The sequence below is a fragment of the Triticum urartu genome, chromosome 4 (assembly GCF_003073215.2).
Source record: "Triticum urartu cultivar G1812 chromosome 4, Tu2.1, whole genome shotgun sequence".
Classification (NCBI taxonomy): domain Eukaryota; kingdom Viridiplantae; phylum Streptophyta; class Magnoliopsida; order Poales; family Poaceae; genus Triticum; species Triticum urartu.
The window spans coordinates 66,753,790-66,779,592 of NC_053025.1; the positions used below are offsets into that span (position 1 = coordinate 66,753,790).

A 25,803-nucleotide genomic window follows, 5' to 3' on the forward strand; every position below is an offset into this window, starting at 1 on the left:
AACATGTCACTGGTTTCATCTTCACTTCCTTTGACTTACTGTTATTCATTGTGAAGCCATTGCATGCTTGCTCTATCTTTTGTCTTCACAACGTGACTGTATGAGTTGTTTGGCTTCATAACTTCTTCCCACCTGATCCTTATTACACTGAAGCTGTTTGTCACTGTGCTTTCACTATATTGAATACCTGACCATGGCTTGCCTTGTGTAATCTAACTTCCGCTGCATAGTAATAGGCATAATCTTCACTGTTTGTCTTCATAACTTCCAAGTTTTGAAGACTTTCATAAAAATCACCTATTCACCCCCCCTCTAGTCGATATAACGCACTTTCAATTGGTATCAGAGCAAGGTGCTCCCTTGTTCTGTGTGATTTGGTTTAACCACCTGGAGTTTTAGCTATGTCGACTGCAGGGATAATCAAAGTCTCCGCTGCTTGCCCCGTCTTCGATGGAACTGAATATCCCTACTGGAAGAATAAGATGCGCATGCATCTTGAAGCCATTGATGTCGACCTATGGTATGTCGTCGAGAACGGCGTTCCCAAGGCTGGAGAAGGTGTCACTGCTGCTGATGTCAAGAAATTAGTTCAACTGGACTCTACTGCCAAGAACATCATCTGTGGTCATCTGACCAAAGGACAGTATGGCCGTGTGAGTGCCTTGAAGACATCCAAACTGGTCTGGGACTGGCTCTCCAAAGTTAATGAAGGCATCTCAACCCAGAGGGATCAAAGAATCAGTGTCCTTCGCAATCTCTTCAACCGCTTCAAGCGAAATGACAATGAGAATGTCCAGCACACATTTGACAGACTCACTGACATCACAAACGAGCTTCAAGCCCTCGGCGCCACTGAGATCACCAAACATGAAATCGTCAAGACGCTGCTGAGATCACTTGATAGTTCGTTTGACATCCTAGCCCTAATGATTCAAGAACGTCCTGATTTCAAGACACTCGATCCGTCTGACATACTTGAGAGGCTCAACACACATGAGTTTCAGCTTTCTGAGAAAAGAGATATCTACGGTCCAAACTATGGGCGAACTCGCGCCTTGAAGGCAAAAGCTGTCTCCTCATCTGAAGAAGAATCTGACTGCAGTTATGATGATCCTGAAGACATTGGAAGAGAACTTGCAATGCTAGTGAAGAAGTTCCAAAAATTCACCAAGAAGAAAGGCTTCAGAAAATCTTCACGATCATGCTCAAGGAATGATGAAGCTTCTGCTCATGACTACAAGAAGAAAACATGTCACAAGTGCAAGAAAACTGGACACTTCATCTCTGAGTGTCCTCAGTGGGACAATGAGAACAGAAGGAAGAAGAAGAGCAAGGAATATGATTCTGACGACAAGAAGAAGAAGAAGAAGAAATACTCAAAGTCTTCTTCCAAGTCTTCATCAAAGTCTTCATCACACAAGAAGAGCTCATCTGGCAAGGCACGTGCGTTTGTTGGAAAGGAGATGGATTCAGAGGAGGAGTCCACATCTGAGGAGGCAGAGGTGGAGTCTGAGGAGGAGTCTGATTCTGGCATTGCGAGTCTGGCTACAGCATACGTCGCCAAGTCCATCTTCAACACTGAAGACAATGACTGCATCACCGACACCGACGCAAATGACAAGAACGACTCCACTCCTACCTACTGCTTCATGGCACGTGGTGCCAAGGTAAACACACGCACTACTCGCTATGAAACATCTAGTGACGATGACTCTGAATGTGATTCAAAACCTAGCGGCTGTACACTCCCTTTCAACTAGGGATGTCAACTGGGTCCGGTTTAATCCTGATTAAAGTCCACTAGTGGTATGATAGTTCAAAAGAGTTTTTGTTTTTTTGAGGAAAATGAACTAGGGATTAAGAAAAAACTAACTAGATGGGACTGGCGGATTTCGTTTATTTGCCACTTACATCCCTAGTTTCATCTTACCATTTTAATTTCTTTTCGGCTGATGCTGCTTCGAACCATTTAAATATAGTTTGCCATGCTCGGCAATAATTCGTCCGTCGTTTACCATGTAAGCTTACTGCCTGGATCATTCAATAACTATCTCTTACTGATGTCCAGCGGAAACCTTTCAGGATGCCGTTCACACTAGGACACAATGTACAACCCCAGAATCTATTTGTGGAAGCAGTGCCATCCATGTTACCAGATGGTAGTAGTTCAGAGGCAACACCGCCGAAGAGCAGTCTGAGCACAGATATTATAGTGCTTGAGGCTCTACTAGAGGCAGAAAGAGATGGTGTGGCTGCCATGAATGAGGTAATCTTTATCTTGAGGCTGGAAATTACGGAATTAGCGGCACACATTATGCAAGCAACACAAGAATTGGAGGAAGTAAGAATGTTGCATTTGAAGACGGAGGAGGTCCTGCTGTTTCTGCTATCTGAAGCCCAAGATAATCCCGGTTCTTCTTTAGATACCAGTTGAAATTTTCATTAGATTATTGTACTTGCATGTTGTGTCATGTCTCTGAATGGATTATGTTGCAAGACCCCCTATGTTGTCCATGTGTTGTAATGACCCGAATTTTTTAGGCGAGGTAATTCTCAGTACTTGTATGATTGACATAAGGTGAACTGTTTTTCGTGTGAGCATATTGTATTGGATGAAATAACTGTTTGACTCAGAGTGTATCCAACCTACTGAATTTGAAGATCACGGCATTTCTAAATCATAATCATATATAAAGGTGGAATAAATCTTTGTTGTGGTTTTGAAGAAATAAATAACAAAACGTATAATTATCTATGGATATTCGTAATTGAATACAAATTGGATTTGAATTTAGTTTGCCAGGTCCCAGGGCAAACGTGAATGCTAATTCTCCCAAGTTTTGAAAGAAGCGGCTAAACACCCACTATAATTTATGGGCTGCCCGAAGCAAGTGTTTGCGAGATGGAAATTACTATCTACCCCTGACACTTGACATCCTTATCGACAGGATTTACACTGCGGTTGATAGGGGTAGACTAGTAACTTCAGTCAGACGTGACACGACGGCCTCCGAGCCCATTCAGACATGGTGGGCGCCAAACGTGGGCGGCAAAACACATTTGATTCAAGCTCGTCCGAAAGACATGTGTCTCTTCCTCCATTTCCCCATTCATACACGGTGGGCGGCAAAACAAACTCTCCTCGTCCGAAATCAATGTAGGCTTATATTTTAAATAGGGGCAGATGTGTAACTTCAATCAGACGTGACACAACCGCCCTACCTGTCAGCCCCATTCATACACCATGGGCGCCAACCGTGGGCGGCAAAACACCCTCTCCTCGCCCGAAATAGTTACCGGCAAACATTTGGGAGATGCGAGATTACCGTCCTATCCCCAACCGACGCGATGTACGAAATTTTAAACGGGGGATAAGTTCGTAACTTTCCCCCATTTAAGAGAAGCGCGTCCCAAAGTTTGAGATCCCCCCTCCCCTCCATTTCCCCATTCATACACCGTCGGCGGCACGACAACCTCCGCACTACGGACAGCCTCCTCCGTCCGCCACCCCATCCTCCACCTTGCTAGAGCCGCTACCCCTACCCCGTCGTCCACTGCAAGAGATGGACGTCTCTCATCCATGGCTCTGGACCAGGATCCTTTCATCGCCTCCTCTCGCTTCATCGGCGCCGTCGTCCACCTTGTCGTTGCCGCTCCTACGACCGCCTCGTCCACGGCAACATGATATATCCCCCGACCCAGCCGTCTGCCGTCTAAAGTCTTCTTCCCCGCCGCCGACAGCCATCGCACCCGCAGCACCCTCAATGTATCAGCATAGGCCTACACGGCATCGTAAGAGAGCCGGTACTCTTCCATATGTGCTTAAGTTATTGATCTCACCCGGAAAATAGATCGTAATTTGTTTACTGTACTTTTCTTGTCCGTACCAAATCGTAGTGGCTAGTTGAAAGCAAACGTTGGTTGCGAAGTAGCTTTGTCCGGTTTGCACCTTCAGATCCGCCATGGCACGGGCACTATACTCGTAAAGCTTATGGTTTCCCCCCTTCATATTCACTACCATCATCGTAGGTGCTTCGTGTCGTGCTAGCACTGCTCCTCAAGACCTCAACCCAAAGCTTACGTGTTGAAATACGAATATGATATGATGCTAATATCACTAAAACAGAGAATGTTTAATTGGTCACCTAATGTTCCTATATTCGTTTCGAAAAGCATGTGCGCCACCCACTAGTCCAGCTAGTTCCACTTTCCTAATTTTTCTCTTGATGCTTAGGGTTTTCCCTTTTATATACTCTACTATGATCTGCGTAGGTGCTTTCTGTCGTACTAGCATTACTCCACCCTTGAAGCTAAACAACACAACACTCAGAATTCGAAAGCTTAGTTGTTCAAATATGATTGTGATATGATACTGATATTAGTTAACCGACACATTTAATTTGTTAGCTAAAGGTCCCACTTGAGTTTCCAAATGCATGTCGCGACATATAGAGAGACGGCATAATTGCATTTCTTTGTCACTTGTTGACCGTACTTTCTTGTCCATACCAAATCTTAGTTGTTATTTCAAAGCAAACATCGGTTGCTAACTACCCTTTGCGCGGTTTGTAGCTTCAGATCTGCCATCCCACTGCCACGGTCAACACTATACTCATCATGCTTATGTTTTCCCCATTTTATGATGACCACAATCAGCCTACGTGGTTCGTGTCGTAATAGCACTGCTCCACCCATCGAGCTAAACAAGCTTAGTTGTACAAATTCATATATGATATTATTGATGATATTAGTAAAACTGAGAGATGTTTAATTGGTTAGCTAAATGTTCCTACTTTAGTTTCGAAATGCATGTGAGCCACATATGGAGAGACCGGAAAGAATAGTATTTCTCTGTGCGCTCTGGTTCATCATGGGTGGCCAACCGACATTGTATTAAAAGACTTGTAATATCTTCAATCTGCTTGCTCTTCTGCTCTTCCTTAAGATGATACTCTTCTCCTGCGGTCGACTGGTCAGGTCGAGTTGTTCTCCCTTAGTATATTTTGAATCTGTCAGGTCAGGTCGACTTGTTCTTCTTTACTATATGTTGAAGCTATCATCTGCGAAGTGTCATCACTTCTGGAGCTCTCATATTTTGAGTAGTAGGCCACATTATATTAATGCACACAACAAATTACAGCATGCATGGCATCTTTTAAAAGAATTGCAGAGATAGCACAAAGGGTTTTACAGGGAGGCAGTATTGGATTAGAATCACTTCTGCATTACAAAGAAAATCTCACTTGTTTTTATGTTTTCATGCATGTCAGATATTGAACATTATCAAAATGAATATGAGAATGGGCGCACGAGAGGAATATTGCGGAACGATCCACTGGCTATCAAACTTGGCATGGTGGAGGATGGCCTATCTTATTCACCCATCAAGGTGCTTGCTCTAACTTTGCAAAGTTGTATTGGTCGCACATATTTTGCATCTGACCTCTTGCATTACTTCTACTTTGTTACACCATCTGCTTAGTTTAAGCATCATATAAGAGTATATGCCATACCTATCCATTTTCTGTACCTATTCCATGTGTCGTCACACTATGTTTTTCCAGTCAGATGTTGTTCTTTCGTAATAGGTGTCCAAAAGGAAGAGGGTGAGTGCAGGTCATCAAGGAGTACAAACTAGGTATTTGGAAAAGGTAGTGATACCTGTTAAATCAGATAGATCAGTAGGCACAGAAAACACAGGCCCAACTGTACCACACTTTACCCCTACTCCAGTGGCCAAACCCCTATTAGAACTGCTGGGAGCCCAGCGTTAGGTACTGTCTATGATATCAATTCAAAATTTGAACTCCTAAATTTTTGCTTGTACCTTACCTTCTCTCTTGTATGAAAACTAATTTCAGATGAATCTCCTTGCTCAAAGGATCATACGATCTCAAAACAATAATGGGCTCTGCATTGCTCTTGTTAGTACCTCTCTCCCTTTTGCCTTGTGACGCTGTACTTAATTAATTGCTATTTGATTATGTATCAGCAGTCTGCACCTGAGCTTCATTATCCTATGTTTCTTCCAATATTATTTGATCTCTATTTACTCTTTGCAAAATGTAGAATAATGGCAACGCTTATAAAGAATTTTCTTTGGGGAATTTATTGAATTATCCTTCCGTCAACATGGAGAAGGGCTTTGTCCAGCCCGTGTTAACATGTAATGTAAGTTCATCCTTCTCAAGCCTTCAAACTTTGTTCTAGTATAGATTAGGATAGGCATCATTTCCTCCACTGCTGTTTGCTTTGCAGTTTACATCTGATTGGATGTTTGCAACAACTACCAGTTTCAAATTGTAGTTGTAAAAACATGTTCCTTATGCAGAACAGATCCATTTATTTGCTTATATAATTGTGAAACCTGTTATGTGTCTCCTTGTTTCTCTTTCAGACTCGTATCTCTTACGCCAGGCAGAACTTTAGGGAAGATAGTGAGCCAAACCATTTTGAGGACATCGAGATGACCCCAAGGTCCTGTCTTGATGAATAAAATGAGTTGAAGCTACTCACCAGCAGGTGTGGGACAACCTCTGTGCAGTCGCTGCCTCAATCAGTTTGACTTCTTCAGTCTCAACTTAAAGCGTAAAGGCTTGCCTCAGCTCAGCTTCGACTTGAAGTCAAAGATGCAATGAAGATGTCAGAGGACTGCTGTGCGCATCATCATGCCTTAAATCTAGTGTTGATGCATCTATCGTTGACACAACTGAGGTCTACTCAACTTCTTCAGCTGTTTGGGGGGGCCCGACCTGGCCAGGCCTAGTGCCTTCTGAAGTGCTCTCAGTTTTGTATATTCTTTTGTCGACGTGTTTATTTGCACTGGTGGCGAACTTTGATGCCTAGTGGATGTAATATGTGTGATAGCCGTGATAGCCTAGCATAAGTTGCTTGCTTATTTATTTCCTTGTTGTCTTGTTTATTTGTTTGCTTCTAGTCATTGCAGTTCTTTTTCTGCGGTTTGCTAGTGGCTGCATTAACCTATTTTTTAAAACTAGGCCACAATAACCATGGGCTAATATTTACTATAGTGACACTGGGCTTCCTACGGGCCGTAGAAACAGTGGGCCTTCTACGGGCCGTATCATCAATGGGCCTTATACGGGCAGTATGATCGATGGCCAAACATGGGCCAATAACAGGCCGCATTATGGCCGTAAACGGGCTAGAGTAGGAATCGTCCGTTCATGGGCCGACCATAACGGGCCATCGTTAATAGGTCGTATTTGATGACGCTATGAAAACGGCCCAACGTATTAACGGGCCGACTGTAACCACGGGCTGAATTTGGCCCACAAGCAGAAAATGATAGTAACGGGCTGTAAGTAAACGAATGCTGGAAATGAGCCCAAGAATAAATGGGCTCTGAGAAGGCTGAAAGATAACATGGGCTGGAAACGGCCCAACGGAATAACAGGCCATTAATGGGTATAAAGTGATACACTGTTCATCACGGGCCAGTTTCACCATGGGCCGTTAATGGGTGTAAAGTGATACACTGTTCATTACGGGTCAGTTTCACCACGGGCCGTTAGTAGGCCAAGAGTTACATAGGGCCTCATATGGGCCGAAAGACGTCATGGGCCATACATGGGCCAGAGTGAAAACGGGCTGGAATCATATTGGATGGCCCAGATGATGCTACTGGGCCTAATTCGGATACGGCGTAATGGGCCTTCGGTTAGCGGGCTGTAAATGGGCTATATTCGAACAGGCCATTAACAGGCTTTCCATGGGTCGGCCCGCCAGCTTTTGACCAAGTCAAACGGGCCGGCCTTTACACAGGAATGGGCCTCTGTTGGGCCGTGCCACGTGTCGACGTATCATAGGTGCCTATCTGACCCACTGATGAGCTGACACGTGTTTCGTCCGGCCAATAAGAATTTTACACGTGGAAATTTCCCATTGGTCGGGGCTGTTAACGGGTTATCGGATCCAAAACCCGACCCGATAGCTTAACGGCGTTCCGTTACGGTGGATGCCATGTGTCAGTCACCCTTGACGAAAGCACTTCTGTGACGCGCGATTTATCGTCATGGAAGTGGACACTTCCGTGATGATAATTTTGGTAGTGTCATGGAACACTTCTACGACAGCACATGTATGACTATCTTGATTCTGTCATAAATTTTTCATGGATGTACATGCATGACAAAAAAGCGACCTACTGTAACAAACACGTATCATCGCGGAAGTGTATTTTTTTTTGTAGTGTTCGCACTGCGGGCTAACTCGCATGGCCATCTAGAGCAGATCGATAGCTACGCCCCTGGCCGTCACGGATATCTTCGGAGACTTGATCTTCGACGGATTCGAGACTACGGTAGCCGCTCCATGTCGCCATGATGAACATGACATAAATCTGTCATAGGACCATGCCCAGGGGATAGCACCTATAACTGCTCTGGCCCTAGATCCGGAGCAGATTGCGCCATCTGAGGACGGGAGGCTCAACCCCGCCACGGAAACGGCAGACTCAGTGGCGTTAGAGCCGCACACTGACCCGACCTCGAGTGGGATCCGTGTCAACAGAACCTCGGACCCATTTCCGGCTACAAGTTCCAAACCATGTGCGTCCGTGCACGACAAGCTTGATCAGGCATCGATCGTCGAATTCAGCTCCGCGGACATCTTTCGGCACTCGCCTTTTGACAACGTGCTAAACTCATTAAAAACACTCTCCTTAACGGGGGACTCTCAGCCGAATTATATCCGGTTTGAACTGGAGGCTGACAATGGAGATTTCCGCTTCCCACCCCCACCCACTTAATACCCACTGTCGAAGACTTAACCGACATGTTCGATTACGGCTCTGAAGACATCGACGGTATGGACAACGATGCTGGAGAGGAGCAGGCCAAAAACCCACCGTTCACCGGATGATGGACGGCCACCTCCTCATACGATGTATACATGTTAGATGCACCAAGAGAGAATAGTGGCGATGACAAGGAAGATCCAGTTGAGGATAAACCTCCTGAGATACAACCAAAACGCCAGCGTCAGCGGCGCGGCTGTAAATCACGACGCAACAAAGACAGCAACACCAGCACATGAGAAGATAACACTCTGGACGGTGCCAAAGACAATGAAGACCCCGTTGAGGCAACTTCCGAACAAGATGAACGGGAAGATGGGCGAGTCAGCCCTGATGAACAGGCCGCGCACGAAGACTCGGAGGACAACAATTATCTTCCACCCTCCAAGGATGAGGTGAGCCTCGGCAACGAGGATTTTATCGTGCCCGAGGAACCTCTCGAGCAGGAGCGCTTCAAGAGCCGGCTAATAGCCACTGCAAGGATCCTGAAAAAGAAGCAGCAACAGCTTCAAGCTGATCAAGATTTGCTCAATGACAGATGGACTAACGTCCTGGAAGCCGAGGAGTACGGCCTTAAGCGACCGCTCAAAAGTTACCCGAAGCGCAAATTACTACCTCAATTTGATGATGAGGCGTTGGAGCCCGTGCCATCAGTGCACAATGCGGCTGACCGACCACCACATGGCCGGTACAAAGCGGCAACCCAAGCCGAACACCAGCCCGTACCACCTCGTCGTAAAGACAGAGACAAAACTGCTCAGGGACACGATCAAGAGGAAATAATTGTCCACGCGACTCTGGAAGAAACGACAACTACACCACCTTGGTGGCAGAACACGATCAAGATGCAAACTGCAAACATAGTACGGATCTGACGCCCGAACACGATGACGCCAAAGATAAGCCTCATCAAACCCCGTCTGGGGGAAGAAAACAGTCCGGACGAAGATGTACACATCATCCCGGAAACACACTTGGAGCAAGAGAACCTCCGCAGAAGGCTTATTGCCACAGTGAGGAGCCTGAAGAAACAGAAGCAAAGGCTCAAGGCAGCACAAGATATGCTCAACAGCAAGTGGAACAAAGTAACAAAGTATGGTGGAAGCTACCATAAAAATAGCTATCCAAAGCGCAAGCTATTACCGGAATTCGATGATGAGGCCTTAGAGCCCGCACAACTGAAGAATGATACGGCCAACCGGCCGGATCCACCACCTTGTGAGCGCGATAGAGCGGCTAACAAGGTCGCGCACAAGTCAACACACGATCTACGTGAGAACTTGCGCCAAAAATCCGGCGCGACCAGATCCATCTACGGATCTAGTAAGCGCACTACAGTACACAACCAGCACCGAATACTACAACCGTCCGAACACCATGGCACATCCCAATACAGGGGTGCCGCACACCCATTATGTTTCACTGATGAGGTGCTGGATCACAAATTCCCAGAGGGATTCAAACCGGTGAACATAGAGGCGTACGACGGAACCACAGACCCTGGAGTCTGGATAGAGGAAATTCATATGGCTCGTGGAGACTATCTCCATGCCATTAAATACTTGCCCCTCAAGCTTAAAGGGCCAGCTCGGCACTGGCTGAAAAGCCTCCCCGAAAACTCAATTGGAAGTTGGGAGGAGCTCGAGGACGCTTTCCGGGCCAATTTTCAGGGGACTTATGTCTGACCTCCGGATGCAGACGATCTAAGTCATATAGTCCAACAGTCCGGAGAGTCCGCCCGAAAACTTTGGAAAAGGTTCCTCACCAAGAAGAACCAAATCGTCGACTATCCGGACGCCGAAGCCTTAGCAGCTTTTAAACACAGCGTCCGAGATGAATGGCTCACCAGACACCTCGGCCAAGAAAAACTGAGAACGATGGCAGCCCTAACAAGCCTCATGACCCTCTTTTGTGCGGGCGAGGACAGCTGGTTGGCCCGTAGCAGCACCAGCGACCCAAGCACATCCGAAGTTCGGGATGGCAATGGGAAACCATGATGCAACAAAAACAAGCGTCGAAATAAAGAAGGTAGCCCAGATAACACGGTGGTAAACGCCGGATTCAGGGGCTCCCGACCAGGTCAGCGGAAAAAGCTTTCAAAAGCAGCAGAGAAGGACAATCTGGCCTAAACAAAATTCTTGACAAACTCTGTCAGATTCATGACACCCCAGACAAACCTGCAAATCATACCCACAGAGAATGTTGGGTCTTCAAGCAGGCCGGTAAGCTAAACGCCGAACACAAAGGGGAAGAGACACCAAGCGAAGACGAGGATGAACCTCGCTAGCAAAATGCCGAAGGACAAAAAAAGTTCCCACCAGAGGTTAAAACAGTAAACATGATCCATGTGACAAAGAGGGGAAGCAACCATGCACTCCGACGCACATGCGCCATAGAGCCCGCCACCCCTAGGTTCAACCCCTGGTTGGCCTGCCCGATCACTTTTGATCGTCAGGATCACGATACAAATATCCGGCACGAAGGACTGACGGCCTTGGTGTTAGACCCAATGATAAATGGGTACCATTTCACAAGGGTCCTCATGGACAGCGGCAGTGATTTAAATCTGATATATCAGGACACAGTCCGCAAAATGGGGATAGACCCGACATAAATAAGCCACAGTAATACTACCTTCAAGGGAGTAATACCAGGCCAAGAGGCCCGTTGTATGGGCTCTCTACTACCAGAGGTAGTATTCGGTTCTCCCGATAACTTCCAAAGCGAAAGGTTAACTTTTCACATTGCCCCATTCCGAAGTGGCTATCAAGCACTACTCGTAAGAACGGCTTTCGCTCGTTTTAACGCAATACCGCATTATGCTTTCCTCAAACTTAAGATGCCCGGTCCATGTGGCATCATCACAGTTAGCGGAACTACCGAACGTTTTTTACGTACGGAAGAGGACGCGGCGGCTCTAGCAGCCGCAAACTAGACGGCCTCACCAACCAGAAAAATGGCAGGTCGTCAAGACCACGGACACGGTTAGACGAGTCCGGTGTTCCATCACATGTACATGAGACAGGTTTGATGATCAAAACCTCATAAACGATACCAGGGGCTTCCCTCGTATAATCAGGGCCAGCTTGGCTCAATTTCGCTTCTCTTGAATTTTGATAGTTCATTGATAATAACCATCTCTTCTTTTTGGCACGACAACTTTCACCTAAGTTCTTTCTTTTTTGCAGATGACAATCATGCTACACCCGTCCAGGACACGGCACAACGGAGACACAGGCGCAGACGTGCAGCAGGGACCCGCCCAAAGGTTTCTTTTTAGATTAAGACCCTGCGTAATCATTTTTTACTGTCTCTTGTTGCTCACATCCTCCGGATACTCCACACAACCGAGAAGGATGCTGGCGTCATTGGCATGTGGCCACGCCAGAATTTTGCACGTACCTGGACCCATGGGGTCTCTTATTAAGGGCAATTTTTAGCCCGGTATATGTTATAAAGACCGAACACCTTAGGGAGTGTTCGGCGTCGCGAGTTTGGCCCTATATGCATCAGCTCCGAATCATGTCTTTGGTCAAATGTTGGGTTTGCCCGGCTCCCATGTTTTGGTACCTTACGTTCCATTATATCGGCTAAGGTAGCACTGGGAGAACTACTACGATTGTGTCCTGGTTCATCCGGATGAGCACCTCGGTAGAGAAAGCCGAAAACTGATTGTCATGATATAGCGAGAGACTGGTCAACCACTCGATGACTCATCAGAATCTTCGAGATTCCTCCGCATTAACGAAGGGCCGTTTCCCGGTCATGTACGTACGCGCCCCGTATTCAGACGATCGCAGAAGTACCAGGGGCTATATAGTAGCCCCACTGTCAAACTCCTATGACTAAGTGAAAGTGTTAAAGCAATATAGTCCGATTGGCTCGTTCGCTACGCTATCACCTCCTTAACGGACCAAGACGTTGGATCAAGTGTGGATATGCATCTTTTGTGAACACCCCCGCATTATATGCGTGGGGGCGGAAGCCGATGACTGCAAACTTTCAGGTTATACATATATACATAAACGGCCGCACAGGAGGCACCATAATACTTTCGGGCAAAAGTATAAATACAGCCTTGATAATTCAATAAAACATTGTTTTTACAATGGGAATACATGTCACTTGAACATAACATTCTTCGAGCACTGAGCCTCTATCGAACAAGCGCCTTCAAGAACTTCTTCAAAGTAGTGCTCGGCAGCCACCCGGCCCACGGCCGAACCCTGTGTCGCAACAGTGGTGGCCTCCATCTCCGCCCAGTATGTCTTGACACGGGCAAAGGCCATCCGCGCACCTTCTATGCACGCCGATCTCTTTACAGCATCGATGCACGACACAACACCAAGGAACTGTTGCACTAAGCTAAAGTAGCTATTTGGCCTTGGCCCTCCCGGCCACAGGTGATCCACAACGGACCTCATGGCAAGTCCGGACAACCTATGGAGCTCGGCCCACTCGGCCAATCGCTCATTCAACAGCAGCGGGCGGATTGGAGCATGAAACTGTGACCAGAACAGCTTTTCCACTTCGGGACCTTTCTGATCCTTGAAGTACTCGGCCGCATCAGCAGCACTTGCAGCCAAATCCATGTACGCGTCCGCAGAACTCCATAGCCGGTCCAGAGGAGCATACTTCGGATCTCCGAACTTAGTCCGCAACAAGAAGGGCTTCCCAGACACGATATCTGCAGCTTGATTCAGCTCTTCCTTCGTCACTCTAATTTTGGAGCGGGTTTCCTTGGCAGCCACCTGGGCTTTCTCTAGGTCCGTCGCCTTCGCCCGGTTTTCTTCTTCAAGAAGCTGGTAACAGTCAGCAGCATCTTTTAACTCTACAGCCATCTTGGCTATTTTTTCCTTACTCTCGCAATGCGCGGCCTGTTCGGCCCTTAACTCTTCGGCCGTCTTTAGAGCGGCCGCATTGCTACTCCTTGCTTGCTCCTTGGCTTGGGCAAGCTCTGCCCGAAGGGTCTCCACGGTGGCAGCTCCATATGCAGTCACACAACATATTAAAGATACTGGCATCATGCTACTCTTATTATGTGACGATCACCAGAGCAATCACTCACCCTGTGCCTCGTCAAGCCGCTTGTTGGCAAGCACGATGTCGGCATCTGCCGCATCAAGTTGCTGCTTTAGCTCGGCAAACCCATCGGTCCAGCTAGCCACCGGAGTTTCTACCACCTGCACATAAAGGTGATATGATTATTACCTGGGACTATGATCCTCTGTTTGCCGCCGTTTTCGACAACAACCAGAGTCTCAGGGGGTACTATCTGCATAGGGCACACCTAACGTGTGCGGTACTGTTCAAAATATACATTATTTCATGTACCTCGAAGCCTTTCAGCAGACTCATAAAAGCTTCATGCAAACCGCTTTCAGCGGATGAAATTCTTTCAATTACCGTACCCATTAGCGTACGGTGCGCTTCCGAGACGGTCGCTTGCCCCAGAAGATCCTTCAACGCGTCCGACCGCACACTGTACGGACCCTTGCTGTCGCTCCCCTTAGGAGCCGGATACTGGGGATCCTGGGTAGCCAAAGGGTTATCCTCCAGCCTTGGTGGATCCGGAGATACCCTTCGCGACGACACTTCAAGGTCGCCCGCTTCATGAGGCGAGGTGTCGGGGGGAGGCGTTTCGCTCTCCATCATCTCTGGAAGAAGATCCCCCGAAGACGAACTCTATCGAGACGGGCTACGATCCGGACTACAATATATAAGCACTGGTTATTGTCTTCAGAAGTAAGGTAGGATATTTCCACTATTAAAGTACTTTTCGGCAACTTACAGCTCAATAGAGGGCTGATCCCTCCGAGGCATGACCCTCCGATGAAGATTTCTTCTCCCGTTTGGAAACCTTAGTTTCTGGATCTTCAGAGGTAGTCCTCTTCCTTCCCCGGGGAGCGAGAATGTTAGATTCTTCCCTTTGGTTGTCCTCTCTCATAGAGGCGCTCAACCCCCCGGTTGGAATGAGTAGCGAGTGAGGCCCGCTTTCGCTCTCTCCCTTCCCCCATCATCTTCCTTTGAGGGCACTGGATAAGGCACCGGCTCGAGCATCTTGTCCAGTATCGGATTGTCCAAGCCCTCAGGAAGGGGGGCCGAACACCTGATCGTCGTCGCCTTCGTTATCCAGTCTTGGTAAGAGAGCAGCTCTTTAGAATGATGTCATGATAAATAAAAGGACAGCAGGTTCGACATGGGATTACTTACTTGGGTAGCGGGGTGGTTGCAGCTCAGGCCCACATCCTCGGTGGTGTCCGGACACTATATTTGGGGTCCAAAGAACGATTTGTACATCTCTTCGTGCGTCATGCCGAGGAAATGCTTAATAGCACGCGGTCCTTCCGGGTTAAATTCCCACATGCGGAGGGGCCGGGGTTTGCAAGGTTGGACTCGACGGACCAACATAACTTGCATTACCATAACCAGACTGAAATCTTCCTCGAAGAGACTTTGGATACGGCTCTGCAGTATTGGCACGTCTTTGGCTGGACCCCAGCTCAGCCCCCTGCTGATCCATGACATCAGTTGTGGTGGGGGGCCCGAGAGAAAGGTGGTGGTAGCTACCCACTTGGCACTTCGGGGAGCTGTGATGTAAAACCACTCCCTCTGCCACAATCTGGACATCACTGGGAAGGAACCCTCTGGCCATGGAGCGTCAGCGATTTTGCTTATCAAAGCACCTCCGCACGCTGCGTGCTGCCCCTCGATCATCTTCGGCTTCACATCGAAGGTCTTGAGCCACAGGCCGAAGTGAGGGGTAATGCGGAGGAAGGCCTCACATATGACAATAAATGACGAGATGTGAAGAAGGGAATCCGGGGCCAGATCGTGAAAATCCAGCCCGTAATAGAACATAAGACCCCTAACAAAGGGATCCAGAGCGAGGCCTAGTCCTCGGAGGAAGTGGGAGACAAACACAACGCTTTCATTGAGTTCGGGATTAGGGACGACCTGCCCTCGGGTGGGCAGCCTATGCGAAATTTCGGCGGTCAGATATCTGGCCTCCCTCAACTTCTTGATGTCCTCCTCCGTGACGGAGGAAGGCATCCACCGACCTTGAAGGTTGGATCCAGACATGATTGAAGGTCCGAAGCACCTGACCTGAGCTCTGGGTGTTAGAACTCGAGGCGGGGAAGGATTCGATTGAGCGCGGGAAGGAAAATAGAAAAAGCCTTGTCTCCTTTATAAAGAGGGTGAATATCAGGTGTCCTCCCCGTGGCCGTTTGGGACTTACCTAAGATCTAGGAGTCATACCAGCAGGCGCGGTTGGATTACCCATGTTTGTATTGATGAGAATCCCGTGATAAGGGGGACACGATCTCTGCTTTGACAAGACGTGTCAAGAAAACCGCCTCGCGTTATGTGCGAAGCTGGTTGAGAAAAACGGTTTGAATAATGACCGGGCCATGGCGTGAAGTCATGTTGTCAAAACGTGTCAGCAGATTAGATTTGTGGAAATATTACTCTCTCTACAGTGGTATGTGGAACTTATTTTGCAGGGTCGGACACTGTCCTTGTATTCAAGCTCTTCTATGGTGTATTCGGAGGAGGAACCCGCCTTGCAATGCCGAAGACAACACCGCGCGCCGGACTCATCATAATTGAAGCCTAGTTCAGGGGCTACTGAGGGAGTCCTGGATTAGGGGATCTCCGGACAGCCGGACTATATCCTTTGGTCGGACTGTTGGACTATGAAGATACGAGATTGAAGACTTCGCCCCGTGTCTGGATGGGACTCTACTTGGCGTGGAAGGCAAGCTAGGCAATATGGATATGTATATCTCCTCCTTTGTAACCGACCTTGTGTAACCCTAGCCCCCTCCGGTGTCTATATAAACCGGAGGGTTTAGTCCATAGGACAACATACAATCATACCATAGGCTAGCTTCTAGGGTTTAACCTCTTCGACCTCGTGGTAGATCAACTCTTGTACTACTCATATCATCAAGAACAATCAAGCAGGATGTAGGGTATTACCTCCATCAAGAGGGCCCGAAACTGGGTAAACATTGTGTCCCCTGCCTCCTGTTACCATTCGCCTTAGACGCACAGTTCGGGACCCCCTACCCGAGATCCGCCGGTTTTGACACCGACAGATACACATATGATCTCTGACAGGGCCTGAAGAATAAAGCAGGTCCGGCCAGATCGATCTATGGATCACGGGGGCATGCCCCGACGCGCGACGACGGCTATCGGTCTGAACATGGCAAGCATAGTTACGTCCGAGCCAAAAATCGCAGACGGACTCCATCCAAAATACGGCGCGACCTGGCCCGATATAGAGGCGCCGCACACCCCCTCTGCTTCAGTGATGAAGTAATGGAGCACGAATTCCCAGAAGGGTTTAAACCCATGAATATCGAATCATACGATGGAACAACAGATCCTGCGGTATGGATTGAAGATTTTCTTCTCCATATCCACATGGCCCGCGGTGATGATCTCCACACCATCAAATACCTCCCACTAAAACTAAAGGGACCAGCATGACACTGGTTAAACAGCTTTCCAGAGAACTCTGTTGGCAGCTGGGAAGACCTGGAAGATGCCTTTTGCGATAAGTTCCAAGGTACATATGTTCGGCCATCGGATGCTAATGACTTAAGTCACAGCGTCTAGCAGCCTGGAGAATCAGACAGGAACCTCTGGACTAGGTTCCTAATTAAAAAGAACCAAATTGTCGATTGTCCGGACACCGAAGCCCTCGCGGCCTTCAAACACAGCATCCAGGATGAGTGGCTCGCCCGCCACCTTGGTCAAGAAAAACCAAAATCCATGGCAGCCCTCACCGCTCTAATGACGCGCTTTTGTGCGGGAGAAGACAGTTGGCTCGCTCGTAGAATCAACAGCGCCAGCGATCTGGGCACTTCCGAAGTCCAAGACGGCAACGACAAGCCGCAACACAATAATCACAAGCATCACAATAACAATGAAATAATGCAAGACACGGCGGTCAACACCGGATTTAGCGGCTCCAAGCCTGCTCAGCGGAAAAAGCCATTCAAGGCAAATAGAGATGGACCATCCAATCTAGACAAAATACTAGATCGGTCCTGCCAGATTCATGGCACCCTCGATAAACCAACTACTCACACCAACAAAAGTTGTTGGGTATTCAAACAAGCCGGCAAGCTTAATGCCAAGCACAAGGGCAAGGGGCCGCCCAGTGATAGTGATGATGAAGAGACTCGCCAGCCTAATACCGGGGGTCAGAAGGAATTCCCCCCCGAAGTAAAAATCGTAAACATGGTATACGTGACACACATCCCTATAGGGGAGTGCAGGTGCGCTCCCCGGGACGCATACGCCATAGAGCTGTTACCCCCAAAATTTCACCATATCCGTCCCGAAGGTTTGGCAGCTCTGATCATCGACCCAATTATCGATGGACTCCATCTCATGAAAGTACTTATGGACGGCGGCTATAACCTTAATCTACTCTACCAAGACACTGTCCACAGAATGGGCATCGATCCTTCAAGAATCAAGCCCACTACAACTACCCTCAAGGGAGCAGTACCCGACGTAGAAGCCCGTTGTAGGGGCTCCGTCACATTGGAAGTCGTTTTCGGTTCGCCGAACAACTTCCGAAGCAAAGGTTTGACCTTTGATATTGTCTCGTTCCGCAGTAGTTACCACGCACTTCTGGGGTGTACCGCTTTTGCTCGTTTTAATGCGGTACCACAAGCTCGCACAAAACTTAAGATACCCGGTCCACGCGGGGTCATAACAATAAATGGAAATATGGAACACTCCCCCCGTACAGAGGATCACACTGCGGCTATCACAGTTGAAGTACAAAGCGGCCTCATAAAGCCGCATATCTCGTCGGCCATTGAGCCGCCGGTCTCTATTAAATGGGACCGATCAATCTCAGAGCTGGATCAGCAGTCCAGCCTCCGTCGTTCGCCTCATATACCCACAAAGTTTGTACCACGCATACATGATTATGTACTTAAAATACCCTGGTCATTGGCGGAGGCACAACACGAATAGGCCTACAAGCACTCCCATAGTCTCCTTTCCTTTTCTTTTCTTTTCTAACTACTTTCTTTATCTTTTACCACAGGTGGTTATCTCCGGACTCTTTCGGAGTTCGGCTTCATTCACCTACCCAAAGGCTACTCCTATTAAGGAGTCCTTAAACCGAGGCAAGGCAACGCAGACGGGCGACAAGAGGTCCAAGTAATTCTTTGTAGACCGCACTCTCTATTTAGAACATGTAAAGTGCCTTCTCCCTCAGCCTTCGACCACCGGCATGTCAAATAGCCTGGGTCATGGCGTTATTCCCCGTAAAATGGCAATTGGCATATCAATCAGGTTCCAGTGAACATAATCTGTATTCAGTATTCACCTTTTTTTAAGAGCTGAATTTTTCCGGTTGTTTCACACACGCACCTCGGTACAAATTGCCAGGGGCTCAATACGGGAACAAATAAATTGCCGACAAGTCCGAACAGCTTTATAGCACACTTCGGAGTAATGAGTTCGGCCTTATATGCATCAGCTCCGAATCATGTCTTTGGTCAATAGTTGGGTTGCCCGGCTCCTGTGCTTACTACCTTACGTTCCGCTCTATCGGCTTGGGTAGTAAAGGGAGAACTACTACGATTGTGTCCTGGTTTATCCGGATGAGCACCTCATTAGAGAAAGCTGAAAACTGACTGTCATGATGCGGTGAGAGCTGGTCAACCACTCAATGACTTATCAGAATCTTTCACCATTCCTTCCGTATTACATGAAGGACCGTTCTTCCGGTCACCTATGTAACGCACCGTATTCGGATAGCCGCATACATACCAAGGGCTATATCGTAGACCCACCGTCAAACTCCTATGGCTAAGTGAAAGTGTTAACGCCCTATAGTCCGATTGCCTAGTTCGCCGCATTGACACCTCCTTCACGGACCAAGACATTGGGTCAAGAGTGATCAAGTGCTTTTCCGAACACCCCCCTATTTTCTATGCGAGAGAGCTGAAGCCAACGACTGGAAAACTTTCAGATTATATAAAAAGCGGCCGCACAGGAGGAGCCAAAACTTTTAGGCATAGTATTATAATATCATAATATAGTTTTTACAATTTCAGCACATTCACTCGAAGAACATATCTTTTGAGCACTGGACCTCTATTAAGCGGGCGCCCTCTAGGACATCTTCAAAATAATGCTCCGGCGTGTGTTTGTCCTTGCTCTCGGGTAGACTCTTCGTCGCAATATCGGTGGCCTTCATCTTTGCCCAATATGTCTTGACACGGGCAAAGGCCATCCGTGCACCTTCAATGCATGCTGACCGCTTCACGACGTCGATACGCGGCACCACATCCATAAGTCGTTGTACCAAATCAAAATAACTATTCGGAATTGGCTCAGTCAATCACAGCCGGACCATGACGTCCCTCATGGTAGAACCGAATATCTTGTGGAGCTCGGCCCACTAGGCCATCTGTTCGTTTAGCAACAGCGGGCGCTTTGTCATGCCGAATTGTGTCCAGAAAAGCTTCTCCATTGCATACCCTTCTTGTGCTTGGTAAAATTGTGCTGCATCGGAGGCGCTCTTCGGCAAGCCCAAGAACATGTCTGGAGAGCTCCACATTTGATTAAGCGGGGCATACTTCGGATCGCCGGATTTAGTCTGCAATAAGAAAGTCTTACCGGCCGCTATCTCCCCAGGTTGCCGGATCTCCTCCCGAGCCGCCCTAGACTCGGATCATGCTTCCCTCGCCTCTCGTAAGGCATTGTCGAGATTGGCCGTTTGGCTTTGTTATCCTTCTCAAGGAATTCGCACCGGACAGTGGTTTCCTTTAGCTCACGCGCCATGGTAGACATCCTCTGCTCGCACTGGCGCCAAGCAGCCTGTTCGGCTCTTAACTCATCAGCTGCCTTCTTGGCAGCCACGTTACTCATCCGGGCTTGCTCCTTGGCTCGGGCAAGTTCAGCCCGAAGGGCCTCTACCACGGCAGCACTATCTGCAGTTATGCATATAATTCTCAGCTTCGCGCTCAGGTTATTACACATATATACACTGACCGCCTCAAAAACATACCTTGCGCCTCGTCGAGCCGCTTGTTAATAAGCACGATGTCGTCATTCACCGCATCAAGTTTCTGCTCCATGCCTGCAACCTCCGTAGCATGGGCAGTCGTCGTGGATGTAGCACCTGTGTTCCAACAAAATAGATTGTTTCCCGCGCATATCTCTTTCGATCGTCTGATTGCCTCCCTTTGGACGCCAACCAGAGTCTCAGGGGCTACTATCTATACACAGGTCCACTTTGCGTATAAAGTATGATCGAAAATATTACATTACGTACCTCAAAGCCTCTTAGCAGGCCCGTGAAAGCTTCATTCAATCCGCTTCTCGCGGACATAATCCTCTCAACCACCGTACCCATCAAGGTATGATGTTCCTCTAAGACGGACGAATATCGCAACATGCCCATCAGTGTATCCGGTGCCTCCGGATCCCGGGAAGCAGCGGTGGGAGTATGGACTCCCTTTGAAGGGATATGCTTGCCCAATCCCAGAGTCATCTCTAGCTGTAAACCGGATAGTCTGGGGCCTTTAGCGTTGGTCCCCGTAAGGACCGCACACCCCGAACCCTGCGCAATCGAGGTTTCACCTTGGGGCATTGTCTTCATCATCCTCTGCACCTCTTGTTGATCGGGAGAGATCCTCCAGGATGACACCTCGAAGTTGCCCGCCCTATTGGGCGAGGAATCCTGTGGAGGCGTCTCGCTTTCCATCATCTCCGGAAGAAGATCCCCCGAAGAGGATTGTTGAGGAAGACTGTGTGCCGGACTACAAAACATATATTCTAGACGTTACTCTTGTGACAGGAAAAGGAATGGGATATGTTTAAAACACTGTTGTTCACTTACGATTCGGCTAAAGGCTCGTCCTTACGGAGGAACTGTGCGACAGCGTCGTCTTCTGAGCCCGAACCGCCTGATAGGAGCATGTTACCTTGCTTAGGAGCCTTTACCTCCCAACCTTCGGAGCCAGCCCTTTTCTTACCATGGGGAGAAGGGATGTCATCTTCTCCTTCCCTTTTGTTTTCGGAAGAAGGAACTTTAGTCTCCCTGGACACAGTGTTCGGTGTATCTTCGGAATGGAGGCCACCTTTGGTCTCCCTACTATCTTCATTGTCCTTTCTCACCGGAACCTGGAATGGTGTCGGGACCAGCATCCTTGTTAGCACAGGACTAGATGAGTCTTCGGGAAGAGGGGCCGAACACCTAATTCGCTCCGCCTTCTTCGTCCAACCCTGGAAAAAAGATGGTTTTTTCAGCCTCTCATCATGGGATGTTTAATTAAGCTGTTCAAGAATCGAGTGCTTACCGAGGAATCCGGGTCATTGCAGTTAAGGCCGATGTCCTCGGTAGTGTCCAGCCACTGTTTCCGTGTCCCGAAGAATAACTTCCACATTCCTCTATGCGTTGTACCGAAGAAGTGCTGAAGGGTTCATGGTCCTTCCGGATTAAACTCCCACATACGGAGGGGTCATCGCTGGCACGGGAGGACCCAGTGGACTAACATTACTTGAATCACGTCGATGAGACCGGTGTCCCTCTCAAGGAGATTCCGGATGCGGCTTTGTAGAGTCTGCACTTCGTCGATTAATCCCCAATCCAGCCCCTTGTTAATCCATGATGCGAGCTGAATTGGAGGGCCAGATCGGAACGCAGGTATAGCTGCCCACTTGGTACCACAAGGTTTAGTGATGTAAAACCACTCCCGTTGCCATAAGTTGAAAGATTCCGTGAAGGATCCTTTTAGCCAGAGGGCCTTGGTGAGCTTGCTCACCGTAGCGCCACCACACTCCGCTTGCTTCCCCTCGATCACCTTCGGCTTCACATTAAAGGTCTTGAGCCATAAGCCGAAGTGTGGGGGAATATGGAGAAAGGCCTCGCACATGACGATGAACACCGAGGTGAGAAGAAAAGAGTCTGGGGCTAGATCGTGAAAATCTAGCCCGTAATAAAACATGAGCCCTCGAACAAAGGGGTGAAGAGCGAACCCTAGCCCTCGGAGGAAGTGGGAGATGAATATGACCCTCTCGCCAGATCTAGGAGTAGGAATAATCTGCCCTTAAGCAGGGAGCCTATAGGGGATTTCCGCGGTCAGGTACTTCGCCGCCCGGAGCTTCGCAATATCCTCCTCTATGACAGAGGAAGCCATCCACCGGCCTTGAAGGCTATGTCCTGACATGACGGGGAAGCTCGAAGCAATTAGATTGAACCTTGGGTAATGGAACTCGAGGTTGGAGAGGTTGAGGAAAGGATCAGCGTAAAGAAGAAAGACGGGTCATAGCCATTTTATAAAAGCGATGAATTTCGAACGCCTCCTCCTGGGCCTTAAAGCCTGCCTATTCTTAAGGAATCGTGCCAACAAAACGGTTGGGATACCCAATCCTGTATTGATGAGAATCCCGTAATAAGGGGACACGATCTCTGCTTTGACAAGACGTGCCAATGAGACCCCATCTTGAAGCGGCAGGACAAAAAATGGTTCGAAATAATGACCGGGTGATGACATGGTGTCACGTTATCAAAAATTGTCAGCGGATTGGACTCGTGAAATATTATACTCTCTGCAGTGGTGTGTGGTACTTGTTTTGCAGATCCAGACATGTTAGTCATATTCAAAGAATGTGTTGGAGTATTCGGAGGAGGAACCCGCCTTGCAATGCCGAAGACAATCTGCGTGCTGAACACCTCGTCATTGAAGCCTGGTTCAGGGGCTACTGAGGGAGTCCTGGACTAAGGGGTCCTCGGGCGTCCGGCCTACTGGACATGGGCCAGACTGATGGGCTACGAAGATACAAGTCCGAAGACTCTCACCCGTGTCTGGATGGGACTCTGCTTGGCGTGGATGGCAAGCTTGGCGTTCGGATATGAAGATTCCTTTCTCCGTAACCGACTTTGTATAACCCTAGTCCCCTCTGGTGTCTATATAAACCGGAGGGCTTAGTCCGTAGGGACAATGATAATCAGATAGGCTAGACTTCTAGGGTTTTAGCCATTACGATCTCGTGGTAGATCAAATCTTGTAACCCCCATACTCATCAATATTAATCTAGCAGGACGTATGGTTTTACCTCCATCAAGAGGGCCCGAACCTGGGTAAACATTGTGTTCCCTGTCTCTTGTTACCATCAACCTCAGACGCACAGTTCGGGACCCCCTACCTGAGATCAGCCGGTTTTGACACCGATAGTGAGCACACCAGTGCTGGCGCTTCCGGATTTCTCACACCCCTTCGCCATCGAGACCGATGCGTGCAACACGAGCATGGGCGCTATGCTCACCCAGGACGGCCATCCCGTCACCTACCTCAGCAAGGCTCTGGGGGTGAAGAACCAGAAGTTGTCAACGTATGAGAAGGAATTCCTGGCCGTCATGATGGCCATCGACAAGTGGAGGCCCTATCTACAGCGCGCCCCATTCGAAATCATCACCGACCACAAGAGCCTATGCACGTTCGGTGATCAGTAGCTAGTGACTGAGTTGCAACGCAAGGCCATGTCCAAGATGGTGGGCTTGCAATTCACCTTCCGATACAAGAAGGGGGTCGACAACGGCGCCCCAAATGCGCTATCCAGGTTTGGACATCTGCTGGCGCTTGACGCACTATCAGTCTGCCAGCCACAATGGTTACAAGAAGTCGCCAACTCCTACGAGACTGACCCAGAATCGCAAGAACTGCTGGCCAAGCTGGCAGTCACCACCTCAGACGACCAAGGGCGCACACTTCAGAACGGCGTGATCCGGCAACGCGGGCGTCTGTGGATTGGGGCCAATTCCGTGCTACAAACCAAGCTTATCGTAGCTCTGCATCATAGTGCTGTCGGTGGCCACTTGGGCGCAACGGCCATGTATCATCACGTGCGGAAGCTGTTCGCGTGGACGGGCATCAAGCGCGCCGTGGAGGATTTTGTCAAGCAGTGCGCCGTCTGTCAACACGCCAAGCATGAGCACACACATCCTGCCGGCAAGCTTCAACCTCTACCAATACCCATAGAACCATGGCATGATCTGACAATGGACTTCGTCGAGGGGCTGCCCAAGTCTGAGGGGTCTGATGCCATCATGGTCGTGGTCGATCGCCTGACCAAGTACGCGCACTTCATTCCGCTCCATCATCCCTTCACCGCTGTTCAAGTCGCCCAAGCGTTCTGGGAACACGTCATCAAGCTCCATGGGGTTCCTCACTCTATCGTCTTGGATCGCGACAAAATTTTCACCAGCACTATGTGGCGCGAACTGCTCGCCGCCGTCGGAACAAAACTGCTCTACTCCATGGCGTACCACCCGCAGACGAACGGCCAGACGGAGCGCGTCAACCAGTGCCTCGAGATGTACCTACAGTGCACGGTACACGACACGCCGCGGCAATGGCGCAAGTGGCTTCCCGTGGCAGAGTTCTGGTACAACTCCGCCCACCACTCTTCGCTCAATTGTTCCCCGTTCAAGGTGTTGTACGGCAAGGAACCAAACCTGGGTGGCCTTCCACAACTGAGCTCCACCCTGCAAGATCAAGCGGCACCACCAGAGCTGGACTAGACCGCGCACACCGAGATGCTGCATGCCCAAGCTCGCTTCAAGAAACAAGCCGACCGCCACCACGTGGAACGCGCCTTCGACGTTGGTGAACAAGTTCTCCCCAAGCTGCAGCCGTACGCACAATCATCAGTCGCCAATCGCCCGTGCCGCAAGCTCTCCTACAAGTTCTTCAGCCCCTTCGAGGTGACATATTGGATCGGAACACTAGCGTACCGCCTACAGTTGCCTCCAGACAGCCGCATTCACCCGATATTTCACGTCTCCCAACTCAAGCCTTTCACCCCAGACTACACTCCAGTCTTCGCGGAGCTGCCGCGAGTGCCTGATCTCACCGGCGGTGAAACGGAGCCCGTCGCCATCCTAGCGCGGAGGATGATGAAGAAGGGTGATGACCCTTTTGTGCAACTCCATGTTC

The 25,803-nt window shown here is 48.9% G+C and overlaps 1 pseudogene; it reads left to right on the forward strand.

The window, feature by feature from the left end:
- Positions 1-25,388, forward strand: part of LOC125554611 — a 60,739-nt pseudogene extending 35,351 nt beyond the window's left edge.
- The last annotated feature ends 415 nt before the right edge of the window (positions 25,389-25,803 follow it).